General features: G+C 41.6%; 1 protein-coding gene across 15 annotated transcripts in view; it reads left to right on the plus strand.

Annotated features, from left to right (window-relative positions):
* The first annotated feature begins 1793 nt into the window (after positions 1 to 1793).
* Positions 1794 to 13538, plus strand: part of Jade3 (jade family PHD finger 3) — a 126743-nt gene continuing 114998 nt past the window's right edge. The window contains exons 1-5 of one of the 15 annotated variants that reach the window (XM_035450004.1): positions 1801 to 1905; positions 3618 to 3745; positions 3927 to 4027; positions 5087 to 5147; positions 9021 to 9111. The gene's annotated coding sequence lies outside the window, so the exon portion shown is untranslated. The other 14 variants (XM_035450007.1, XM_027432295.2, XM_035450006.1 and 11 more) reach the window with 14 other exon arrangements.

Here is a 13538-nt window from a genome sequence, read left to right on the forward strand (position 1 = left end):
TGCTTGAAATGACAAAATTATAGGGATGGTGTGGTGAACATGTTAGGAGTTGCCAGGAATTGTGTTAGGAAAAGGAGGTGACTGATGATAAAGGATACCAGGGGGAATCTTTGAGATGGTTGTGTTGGTCAAAGGAATCTACATGGGTGACAAAATTTCATAGAACTTATTTATATTCAGATTCAGAAATGGATGCATGTTAAGTTGATGAAACCTGAATGCGCTCTATGGATTGGACTAGTGTCACTATCTTGCTTTTGATATAGTTATAAAAGATTACCACTGGGAGAAAACTCTGAGACTCCTTTAGTAGGTTTACTTCTCTGTGTGGAATTTTATTTTAAAATCAATCAAGTATAAAAGTAAATGTGAAAGACTATGACTATTTTACCACACACAGATTTACATACAAGGAAGTAGATTTACATCCATAGTATGAAAAATAGACAAAATATGAATCTACATTATTGTTTATCCTAGAAATATAAGTGAAAATGACTATGATTTTGTGAATGCTGTATTTTTACATAATTGTGAATGCTGTATTTTTAATTCTAGAAAGGTAAATAAAAAGTTGCTTGCAAACTTCTGTATTTGTCAGAATTCTAAGGGCCAGAACCATTAGTAAATTATATACACCTATTTTATATATTAACAATACACATCATTTTTCCCACTTATTCATTTGAAGCTATTGTCTTTTATAGTTGTGATAGTGGCAAACAACAACAAAAGCCAAACCAAACCAAAACAACAACAAAAAAAACAAACAAAAAACAAAACAAACAAACAAACAAAAAAAACGCTGTGGGACAAGCGACCAGGAAGCTGGAACCCAGGGACATAGAACTTTTTAAACTGCCGTCTAATCCTGCCTCAGGAAAAACTCAGCCCTGGTTTAAAGGTTTTTCCAAATTCTGACAGGCCCACCTACACTATTTGAGAAAATGTCCCCTACTTTTTAGTCAACTGGCCTTTAATTATATTATCAAAATACCTCCACAGCAACACCTGTATGAAGGGTCGAATAACTGGGAGCTGTAGGCTAGCTAACTAGATCGACCTCAGCAAAAGGATAAAGAAGCCACACACCATCATAAAAAGCATGTGTGCTTACAACTGGACAAATGTGTTGTCAATTGCCTCCTTGCCTTTATTATTTTTCCATAGTTCAAGCAGAAATGACAGAAGTCAATAGTGGTCACCGAGTGTACATACGAATGGCACTCGCGGAACTTTCGAGTTGAAGGAGGGGCTTGAAAAGCTCAGCCTGGACCGTGATAGAGCAAGAGTCACGGCACCTCGCCCTTTCTATCGCCTAGCGGGGCCGGGAGTCCTCAGGGCAGCAGCGCGCGCAGCAGGAGGGGAGGAGAACCCACCTGAAGCGCCGCGCCGCGCGTGCGGGAGCTCCAAGTGGGCGGAGCCTCAAAGCCGGTGGCGTTGGCAACGGCGCCCAGCCCGCCAGAAGAGCGCGAGGCGAGCAGACGGCAGGGAGCCGGTCGGGTAGGGCGAGCGCAGCCGGCGGGGGGGGGGCGGGGGGGGGAGTGGCGGTGGTGAGGAAGGAAAGGGAAGAGGCGGAGCGTGGGAGCGCACAGTGTCAGGAATACAATAGTGCTCCGCGCCTCCTCGGCCGCCGCCGCCCAGCAGCCTGCCTAGGGCTGAGGCCTGACGGGCCAGGCGGCCAGGGCGAGGGCGGGAGCCGAGCGCTAGGGGGCGGCCCCCGCGGCTCCTCGTGAGGCCCGGGCGGGAGGGCGGGGTGAGGAGGAGATTAGGGGGCAGGTGCGAGGGAGGGAAGAGAAGAAAGCGGGCGGCTAGGGGGCGGTTACCACCCGAGCCGGACTCGCTCGGCACGTTGAGGGGCCCCTGTGTTGCAGGGAAGGAGCGGAGCCCGCAGCAGCGCCGGAGGTAGGCGCTCTCGAGGGCAGGGCAGCCGCAGCAGCGAGCCTGTGGGCGTAGTGCGGCTCTGGCGGCGGGAGTGGCGGCCTCGAGGAGTGGGACGAAGGCGGCGTGGAGCTAGGGGTCCCGGCCTCGCCGCGCTCAGTTCCACGAAGCGGTCGCCTCCGGTGTCCCCCGAGAGCCTCAGAGCAGAGAGCGTGTGTGGGCTGAGGTAAAGTGCCCGGTCGCCCCTCAGCTGGTGGCGCGCTGTGCCTGGTGGCCCGAGCTGGGGGCGGCGGGGTGGGGGGGGGCGGACACGGACACGCGAGCTCGGCGGCAGCCTCTAGGCCACCTCAGGAGGCACTGAGCGCCATAACTGTGGCAGCCGTTCCCTTCCGAGTCCCCTCCCGGTGCCCCTTCTCTTGCCGGGTCCGTGCTATCCGGGACTCGTGGGGGCCAGACCTCGGGGCTAGAGGGCATGCTCTTTTCTGCCGCCTGTGGCTGGCTGGCTGGCTGGTCCGAGCAGCGAGAGGGCGCACCCTGGCTGTTTGAGCCTTGCGGAGCGGGAAGACACCGAGTGTCTGGAGAGGGGGAGACGGGCAGTGCAGGGAGCAAGCAGGCACCCCGAGAGCCCAGATGCCAACCTAGCGGGAGCGCGGGCGCCCTGACGGCCAGCGAACTTTCCTTTCTCCGGTCATTGTTAGAACATTGCGAGTGGTCGCAGCCGCCAAGCGCCCTACGGTCCTGGGGGTCGGAGAATCGCCGGGGCTTTGCCAATTACGGGGAGATTTTTTTTTTCTGCCACCGGGCATGGCACAGTTGTTAACTTTTCTCCAGCTCTTGAGTTCGTTTTATTACCTCCTCTTAGGGGGGCACATTTATTTGTTTATTTATTTATCTATCTATTTATTTGATCCCCCAATCTTTTCCTCCTGCATTTCAGAGCAGAGCCTTGGCTTTGGTGGAGTCTGGCTTTAAATTACACAGGGCAACCTGCGCTCATTATTTGTCAGGAAGAAAGTGAGGTGGGATCTCAGATGAGTGTCCTCAATGGTGGTATGTGAAGACATGCTTAAGAGTTTATCTCTGTGCAGCCCTAGGACATATATAGGGATTGGGCAAGAAACTTGTTTGGCTACTCCATTGGCGTTCTGAGTTGGAAGGAACTCTTGTGTTCTGAGGTGTGTGCAAGGGTCGACCCCTACCTTGTGAGATGCACTCATCTCTGAAGCTGAGGGTGAGAACCCCACCCTCTACGCTCCACAGTTTGGTTGTACAAGAAATCAAAACCGTGGTGACTGTGATTCCAGTGTCCTAGACAGAAAGGCGACTTCATTCCCTCCATTCAGTCAGATAAAGATAAATGCTACTCCCTAAACTCTGAAAAGTAATGAAAAAAAGTAGGTAAAAACTGGTTGCACAACATCGTTGCCTAGTTCATGCTAACCAGAATCCACTTTCCCAGAGTACTTCTTAAATACCTTGCCTGCAGCCACTTCTTGTCAGCCTTGGGGGTTGGAGAATGGGGGTGGGGAGAAGAGCAGAGTCCACTTGAAACAAAGCATTGTGTTTTATTTAGTTTAGTATTTCTATAACATCTGTAATGGTGGGAACAGAGCCTGGCCTTTGTACCCTTTGAATAGTGTAGTTCTCACATTATGGGTAAGTAAAAATGTTTTTTTTCTTTTTTGTTTAACCTTAAGAGTATCCTTCCATAATTATCGTTTTCTTTTTTATCTAAGGTGAGCTCTGAGTTTAAATACTTGAATTATTAGAGGATAAACTCTCACTTCGAGGATTACAGAAGTTGGGGGGTGCTGTTCATATTAAGCTGGGGAGTGCCCAGTTCATGTTAAGTTCTCAACATCAGGTACCATCATTGTCACGTTTCTTTCACTTGTGCTTTTCTGTATACTTCTGTTCACTAGAGAAGAGCTCTTATTCCAACACTGTCGCCTTGAAAGAGTTCCTCACATTTTTTAACCAATTAGTTCTGAAATAATACAGGTTTACAGTGTTCTAACTGTGGAATCCACACTTTGTTTCCTCAGTGTGGTATGATTCTTATTCCAGGCAGTTCAAAGTGAAGGGATCGGGAACGACTTGGAAACAGCTTTCAGGGCACATGTGAATCACTTTCTAGCTTGTAGAGGTGAGTCCCAGGACCATCATCACAGCTGATGATTCCGGGGCAGTTATCAAACCTGAGACGTGGGTTAGTGAAAGCTAAAGTACGAGGATGTTGAAGACTTACAGGGTTAGTATGGCCATCTCCTTTAATAATGTTGTCTTTCCCCTCTCTTGTGTTCTACCAACCATAACAAATGTTTGTCCTCTAAGCTATACAAAGCCCTCTCTTTTTTTTTTTACTTTGAGGTTTAGCTGAAACTAATCACATATTTTGGGGGTGGTGAGGAAATCAGGAGACATCAGGTGTTTGTGAAGACGTGATATTAGAGAGCTCTTAGAATCTTTGATCAGGGATGCAGAGAGGGAGGCTAAAATGAGGTTGAATATTATCGTGGGACATAATGTACCTCTTCATGGAGTTTACAAAAAATAGGAACTGAAGAAGATAGAACTGACATGCTGACTTAAGATGATCTGATCAGGATAATTTACTGTGATCTTTTTTTTTTTTTGGCTTTTTAAGACAGGGTTTCTCTGTGTAGCTTTGGAGCCTATCTTGGCACTCGCTTTGTAGAGCAGGCTGGTCTTGAATTCACAGAGATCCGACTGCCTCTGCCTCCCGAGTGCTGGGATCAAAGGCATGCACCATTATCAACCAGCCCTGTGATCTTTTCTTGCCTCACTTTTCTAGATGAATGGTGGGTGTTGGGCGATACCCGTTGGCACTATCCTAGCCATAATTTTGGGTGTTGAAAATTGGACCCAGAGCTTTGCACATACTAAACAAGCATTCTACCACTGAGCTACCTATCCCTTATACTGATACCTTTACAAAGTGGGAAAAGTTGGCTCATTCATAAGTTTGTATTGTTCTAGTTACTGTAGTTACTGTGGTTGCAAATGTTCTAGCTTCCTCAGCTTTATAAAGGTTTCCAGGGTGAGGAGAATCTAGGATGATTGGTTAGGAGCAATGAATAAATAAGAGGGTGCTAGCAGGTGATCATTATAGAGCAAGTAACTACTGCTTTTAAGTTTACTGTTTTTGTGATTCCCCATGGTTATTTTTGTGTCCTCTCTCTAGGTCTTTCCATAGACAAAAGGAAACTTACCTGATCCAATCTGCCAGACTTGGGAAAGGGAAGGTAAGAACTCAAAGGGCTTTCTTTCTGAGCATGAGGGGATGTCCTTGGGGGCACTATGGGTGTTCAGATATGCCCTGATGAAAAAGGATCTGGCAAAGGGAAGTTGTACTGGGACTTTGGCCAGTAGGAGGCATCTGTGATACCATGAGTGTCCTTCAAGAAACAAATAGTTTTTCTACTCCAACTCAGAAACCATGGCTATGCCCCACTACATAGAGAAGTCATTTTTTTTCTGATACCCGATGATAGGCAAAAAAAAAAAAAAAAGCCTAAGCCAGTGTGTTTGTTGCTGTTGTTGTTGTTATTTTGAGACAGGGTTTACTGTGTAGCCCAGACTGTCCTTCCAACTTATGATCCTCCTGCCTCAGCCTCCCAAGTGCTGGGATTATAAAACATGAGTTCTATGCTTGGCTAGAATGTTGTTTTTGGACTAGCTAATAAGAGAATGTGATATCAACCCGGTCTATACACTGAACCTTCTGTGTTGAAATCTCCTGGGAAATTTGCTGGTATTATTCATTTTTAGATTTTGAAAACTTAACTTTGATAAAATATTAACATTTCAAAAAAAGTTGCAAAATTGGTACAAAAACTCACTGTAGTCCCTTTATCCAAGGTCACTAGTTATAAACAGTTTGCTTTCATTTGCTCTTTCTGTTTCTTTTTACAAATCATTTGAGCATAACCATGGAGAGAGTGGTATTTGTTAAGGCCATTGTGTCATAAAGAGTGTCTCAGATGCAATCACTGGTGTAGCAGAACATTTGTGGTGGGGAGGGGCCCAGAGGTAAAGTCTCCCTGTAGCTACCAAGCGTATGTTTGTAAATCAAGTGGAATCTCTGATGCTAGATAGGGAAATCATGGCCAATAGTAAAATTATTTAAGAAACCCTCTCCCCATTTCACTGTTCTTGTTGTGTGTTTTCCTATGTCACATTTTAATACTATGAAAACCCTAAACTTTGTGGCCATTAATATAGTTTCCATTTAATTCATTCAGCAAACATACTGAGTGCTTTCTATTTGCTGGGGGTATAAAAGGAGAATGATACTCATCCCCTTAAGAGCTTAATGTCCAGTGGAAAGAATTTGAGGAATCTTTTCAACAGTTAGGAGGAGGAATGTTATGCTGATGGGAACAGAGGCCTGGTTAAGGATCTGAAGAGTAGATATCTGGGAGTCACTTAACTGGATGTAGCTGTGCATATCCATCTTTAAGGCCTTCTGCTCTTAGATAACAAAGTTTATGAGTTAGGGAATCCTTTGATGTCATACATCCACCACAGGCAATGGAATCAGGCAAACTTAGACTCACATTCTGGTTCTTCCTCTTGATCTTGGCTACTTTAATTCTTTGTGCCTCAGTTTCTTCATGTGCCAGATTATATCTCTGAGGATGGTAGTGAGAATTTAGTTGAAGTAATAGTTGCTCTGTAAACATTTATTTCTCCCTTTACCAAAAAATGCTGTATGTTGGGAATAACATGTAAATTGTTAGGTATTAAGGTAGAATCCAAAGAGCTATTTTTTTCAACAGATAAATGTAGGATTTCTAGTTCTAGGGAAGACTATGGCAATTACCTTATGGAATAATAAAAATAATAGCAACAGTGATTTTGGTAACAGTTTTCTTTATGTTGAGCACTGGATAGCACTATGAGCAGAGGATACCTCTCAGAGGTGTGAATCTTAAAATGGTAAGGCAGACTTCACCTGCATAAAGTCACACAGCAAGGAAGAGATAGAATTAATTCTGTGACCGAAACCAGTGCAGTACTCTTGAAGCCTCGAGAATAATAATAAATAAGCTAAAAGGTAGAGAGAAGAAGTTGCCAGGCAGAGGAAATAGTTGTTGTGATAGCACTGAGTTGGGAGACTGGCAGAGGCTACTTCAAGGTATTTTATTAAACTTTTCCTAAACTGCATGAGTGTGTGTGTGTGTGTGTGTGTGTGTGTGTGTGTGTGTGTGTGTGTGTGTGTGTGTCTGTCTGTCTGTCTGTCTGTCTGTCTGTCTGTCTGTCTGTCTGTCTGTGTCTGTGTGTGTCTGTGTGTGTCTGTGTGTACTTGAGAAAAGTATCCAGTGGTGCCTAAAAAAGCTTTAAGTCATTTCTTCAGTATTCTACTTTTTATTCCAATAGAGGTGATGTTTCTGTATAAAACCTCCACCAGAATGTTGGTAGATGACTTTTACTGTCTTCTGTGAATATTGGTAAAAGTTGCCTTGATACTAGAAGAAGGTACTGCTTAAGAATGCTGGTAGAAAGAGGTTTAATTAGGTTCATATCTTGCATTTTAGGCTTCATTAAGACTAATCCTTCAGCTTTCATTAAGCCCTGTGAAATAGATAAACAATTGGAATTGGGAGGAAAAGTAATTTTTGGAATTCTAGATTTAGCATTACAAATGGAACTGTGGAGTACAAGGATTTAGTTTAAATATATCATAATTAAGATACTAATGTGACTAAATGGAAATTTGTCATGTTTTAAATTTTGTGTGTGTGCCATCTGTGATGGCAGACAGCACATTTGTGAGACTCTGGAAAGAATTGAAACATTTTTTTGAAACATTTTTATGTAATATTTTTTCATATTTTCATTCAAGTACTGGTTTTTATATTTGAAACTTTATTTATTTACTCTTGGTTTTTTGAGACATGGTTTCTCTGTGTAGCTTTGGAGCCTCTCCTGGCACTTACTCTGTAGACCAGGCTGGCCTCCAATTCACAGAGACTCACTTGCCTCTACTTCCCAAGTGCTGGGATTAAAGGCATGCACCACCACTGCCTGGCTTGAAACTGGCTTTTTGTTTGTTTGTTTGTTGGTTGGTTTTTTTGGGTGGTTTTTTTTTGTTTTGTTTTGTTTTGTTTTTCGAGACAGGGTTTCTCTGCATGGCTTTGGAGGTTGTCCTGGCACTCGATGCGTAGACCAGTCTGGCCTCAAACTTAGAGAGATCCACCTGCCTCTGCCTCCCGAGTGCTGGGATTAAAAGCGCGCACCACCACTGCCCGGCTGGAAACTGTTTTTATGTACAGTGTAAACATCACAAGAGAAAAGCAGTGTTTTCTTCCCCTTGCCATATATATTGGGTCACAAACATACTTTTAAGTAACCTGTGCTAGTTAGCTTTTGTGGGTAAGAGAAAGTGGTTAGTTAGCAGCTTGATGATTTAGGATGGCCTTGCATAGATAGCTGGTGCTTGGTAGACTAAATGTTTAGGTTGGAGGCTTAGATGAGCTTGGATGGCTCATCATTCTATGTGGTCTCTTTTAGGTGGCTAGTGTGGACTTAGTAACATAGACTCAGAGTCCCAAAAGAGAGAAGCAAGTAAGACAAAGCACCAGCCAGTACCTAAGTACTTTTCTCAAGTGTCTGCTTCTGTCGAATTTGCTATTTTTCTGTTGGTAAATCACAAGAGTGCATTCATGACCAAGTCCAGAGACATTGTGGCAGACCATTCAAAGAGTGGATGTAAGGAGTTGTGAACAAATTGGGCACCTTTACAGCAATAATGCATAATTGGTAGTGAATGGAAAGCTAGAGATTTTGGAAGTAGATATTCTCACAAATGGGTCAGTTGCTCTCTGATCTTACCCAGCTATTACCAAAGAAGCTCCTGTGTTTCTACAACACCCATTCGGTATTTATCACAAAATCCTTTTGTACTATGCTTTGTAGTTAAGCAGAAAGATTTAGGAATCTACCACCATGGGATGAGAGGAACATTGGCAATTTTGCCTTTAGCCCCTCCCCTTTTTCATATATAATTTTTACCTAAGAGAAGAAATGCTTATTTGGGCATTGTAATAAGGATAAAGAATTCTTTGTAAATATGTTTTATTTATTCAAATTTTTAAAATATCCTATGGTTGCAGTGAAGAATCCAGTATCATACTGTGAAGTGAGTGGCCAACGTCCACCAACTTGGAGCATCAGGCTTTGACCTTGTTCTGGAAGATCTCAAAGGTAACATTCTTTACATAACATAGATTTTTTCAACAGCTTGAAGGCTGAAATTTATTATATAAAAATGTAATGATCTTTGAAAATGTGGGAAATGTAATAAACGCTCATTTTGTGCGTCATAGGGGTGTATGTTCTTCCTGAAAATTGTGTGATAATATAATCTTAGATTTTATTTCCTCCTAGGATAAAAATTTAGAATTCCTGATATTTAAGTCAGTAACTCGAAAAGAGCCATTCATATTTATAAACATGCATTTGACTTAGCACTTTATCTAAGAATTAATTCTATAAATACTTATAAGTTAAATGGAATATTGCCTATAGTAGCAGAAGATTGGTGATATATTAAGTATCGGTCAGGGCTTAGTTATACAAGAATATTATACTGTATGTTATATAATCTATAATGTATAGAGTGAGAAAAATCAAGAAACCGAGTAGAGTGGTTATTACCATGTATGTAAAACAGATGAGTTGAGTGCAAGAGTATGTAGTTTTTTACTTACGTAGACACAAAATATTTCTGGAGGGCTATTCAAGCACAGACAGTTTGGTGGCATGAACGAGAGGGAGACTTTTCATTGCATAAGCTCCAATGTATACCTTTTGACTTTTAAGATGTGTTGTTTATTTTCCTATTTCAAAAATTAAATGTGTTTTTTTTTAAGCCAGGCGTTGGTATGCCTTTAATCCCAGCATGCGGGGAGGCAGAGGCAGGATGATTTCTGTGAGTTCGAGGCCAGCCTGGTCTATAGAGTGAGTTCCAGGACAGGTTCCAGAGCCATACAGAGAAACCCTGTCTCGAAAAACCAAAAAAAAAAAAAAAAAATTAAATGTGTTTTTAAAAAGAGAGCTGATACATAGTGATGGGTACTCCTATGGACTCCTTCCCAATGTGACTTGATCAGATCTATTCGTGTGTGTGTGTGTGTGTGTGTGTGTGTGTGTGTGTGTGTGTGTGTGTGTGTGTGTGTGTGTGTGTGTGTGTGTGTGTGAGTCTGTGTGTGTGTGTGTGTGTGTGTGTGTGTGTGTGTGAGTGTGTGTGTGTGTGTGTGTGTGTATTTATGTATGATATCCAGGTAAGTTATTTTCTCCTAGAAATGCTTCTTGGTATACTAATGACTTTTTCTTGTGTGGTGCTGGGGATTGAGCCTATCCAGGGCTTTTCTTGTATAACATAATACTAGACCACTCCAGCTTTGAATTACGTGTGTGTAGGCTAAGGGACAACAGGTGTGGTAAATATTAGCTTTAATAGGTCTTTGTGTGAGCATAAATTTTCAATTCCTTTTGGATAAATACATGTAAATGGAATTGCTGGTCTTTTCTCTGACAGAAGTGGACCAACTGTCCTCCAAAGTGGTTCTATCAATTTGTATTTCAATAAGCCATGGAAGTGAAGTATGTGCTGAAGTACATTTTCCCACATATGGGATATTTTATTGCACCATTTGTTGAAAAGTCTATCTTTTATTTATTCAATTGCCTTTGCATCTGTTTCTGAGCTTCTCTGCTTCATGAATCTGTGTGTCTCAGCCATTTTCCCATTAATTATACTACTTTATTTTCTTTGCAGTGCTGAGGGTAGATCTCATGGCCTAAAGCATGATGGGCAAGTGCTCTACCACTGAGCCTTATCCTAGCTATGATACACTATGTTAACATACTTTCTTGAGTACTATAGTTTTGTAGTGAGTCTTGAAATAAGTAATATTAGTACTCTGACATTTTTCATCTTCAGAATTGTAGTGAAAATGGAACACTTAACTTGTTACCATCTCTCATCAAGAATAATACTAGCTGTAGAATTTTGGTTTATAGTATATGTCCTTTTGTGTAGAAAGCAATTTACCTAACAGATTTGAGGCTGCTGTCTCAGTAGGAAGGCTTGCTTGTAAAATTGGCCTTTGGCTGATAGATAGAAAATTGACTTTTTAAACATTCAAAAAATAAAATGTCATATTCTACCTTCATTTATTTCCTTTCCAGTGCTTTTTATTTCTTTTGTTAATCCTAGTTTCCCTACCTACTTAAATAATTTTCTTTAGCTACTCAATGCTCCAGCATGGAGGAGAAGGAGGGGCTCATAAGCTTCCACTTCTACTTGAGGAGCTATTGAGAATTATAGCTTCTAGGAGGAGAGTCAGTTTTCTTTAGGAGTATAGTCCCTAATAGATTACCCATGCTGTAGTGGGTAGCCTACACCAATCCATATATGGACAGCACAATTTGGACTTTATATGAGCTAGTTTTTAAAAAATATGTGGGAGAGAGGTGGATCTTGGAGGATTTAGAGGGAAGAGTGGGTGATGAATACGATCAAAATACATTGTATGCATGTCTGAAATTCTCAAAGAATTAATAAAAACGTTACCTTAAAATAAAACATAATTTTTGAGTGGGTGTGGTACACGCCTTTAATCCCAGCACTCAGGAAGCGGAGGCAGGCAGATCTCTGTGAGTTCGAGACCAGCTTGGTCTACAAGAGCTAGTTCCAGGACAGCCTTCAAAGCCACAGAGAAACCCTGTCTCGAAAAAAAACCAAAAAAGAAAAACATAAATAAATAGATAAATAAATAAAACATAATTTTCAGGAAAATGGGACTAAAGGAATTTCCTTTAACATTTTTTAGGGTAGATTGGATGGCAGTAACTTCTCTTTTTGTTTGTGTGAGAAAATTTTCATATTCTCACTTTTGAAGGACATTTTGTATGATGTAGAATAATGGTTGGAAGAGATTTCCCCCTCCTTCAATGTATTATTATTCCACTGTTACAAATAATCCAGTTAAGTCTGGTATCATTATTATCCTTAAGTATATCTAATGTCTCTCTTTGCTTCTGGTTTCCCTAAAGGTTTTCTTTTTGCCTTTGATTTTAAGCAGTCTAAATATAATATACCTAGATAAGGCTTTATATTTTTTCATATGTATTCTGTTTAATATTCTCCAAACATTTTTTAAAGATTTTTATTATATATACAACATTCTGCTTCCATGTATATATCTGCACACCAGAAGAGGGCACCAGATCGCATAACGGATGGTTGTAAGCCACCATGTGGTTGCTGGGAATTGAACTCAGGACCTCTGGAAGAGCAGACAGTCCTGAGCCATCTCTCCAGCCCTTCTCCAAACATTTTATCTGTGGTTTATGTCTATAATTTCTCAGCCATTACTTTTTCAAATCTACCTATTTTGCTTTTTTTTCTAGGATTCCAATCCTAAGTTTGTTATACTGCTAATGGCTCACAGTTCTTGAATGTTGTGTGCTGTTTCTTTTAATATTTATTTTTGCCTGCATATATGTCTGCATCACATGTATGCATTGCCTGTGAAAGCGAGAAGAAGGTGTCAGGTTCCCTGGAACTGGAATTACAGATGGTTGTGAGCCAGCATGTGGGTTCTTGGAATCCAACCCAGGTCCTCTGCAAGAACAGTAAATGCTTAGAACCACTGAACCATCATTCTAGCCCCTGCATGCTGGTTCTTTTTGTCTCCTTTGTCCCATTTTGTTTTAATTTTTAGTGGCCTGATCAATAAACATGACCTTCAAGCTCATTGATACTTTTCTTTGTTGCATCAAGTTTACTGTTGGGTTTTTTTTTTAAACTTTTATTTCTAGTATTTCTATTTGCTTTTTTCTCCTAGGTTCTATTTCTTTGCTGAAATGATCTGTCTGGATTGCATATTATGTACTTTATCCGTTAGACTCTTAAAAACATTTATTTCTCTATTTTTCTATTTATTTATTATCTATAGTCTCCTGCCTGCATATATGCCTTCTCACCAGAAGAGGGCACCAGACTCATTACAGATGGTTGTGAGCCACCATGTGGTTGCTGGGAATTGAACTCAGGACCTCTGGAAGATCAGCCAATGCTCTTAACCATCTCTTCAGTCCATTAGACTTTTAAACATGAATCATAATTCTTTTAAATTTCATTTTTGATAGTTTCGACATCTGTACTATTGTGTTTGGACCCAGGGACCGCTTTGTAACTTGGGGTATTTTTTTCTTACCTTTTGATACACCTCATGAACATCCTGAAAGCTGCACATGGGCAAGAGATTCTGATGAATTTTTAGTAGTTAGAAAGCTCTGGTTTCTTTCCTAGGCCTTTAGTGAGGAGTTGGCCTGTTCAATGTTTTTGTTGACATGGGTGTGTGTAGATGGGAGGCAGTGTAGGGGCACCAGAGATTTTCTATTCCTCTACTGATAACATTTTTAGTGTTTATTTTATGTGGGTGAGTGTTCTGCCTGCAAGTATGTGACTATCTTGTGTACCTGGTGTTTATAGAGGTCGAATTCCCTCAAACTGGAGTTGCACATGGTTGTGAGCCACCATGTGGGTCCTGGGAACTGAACCTGGATCCTCTGAAAAACAGCAAGTGCTCTTAACTGCTGAGCCATCTCTCCAGCCCCCA

The sequence above is a fragment of the Cricetulus griseus genome, chromosome X, assembly GCF_003668045.3.
Source record: "Cricetulus griseus strain 17A/GY chromosome X, alternate assembly CriGri-PICRH-1.0, whole genome shotgun sequence".
In the NCBI taxonomy this organism is placed as follows: Eukaryota; Metazoa; Chordata; class Mammalia; order Rodentia; family Cricetidae; genus Cricetulus; species Cricetulus griseus.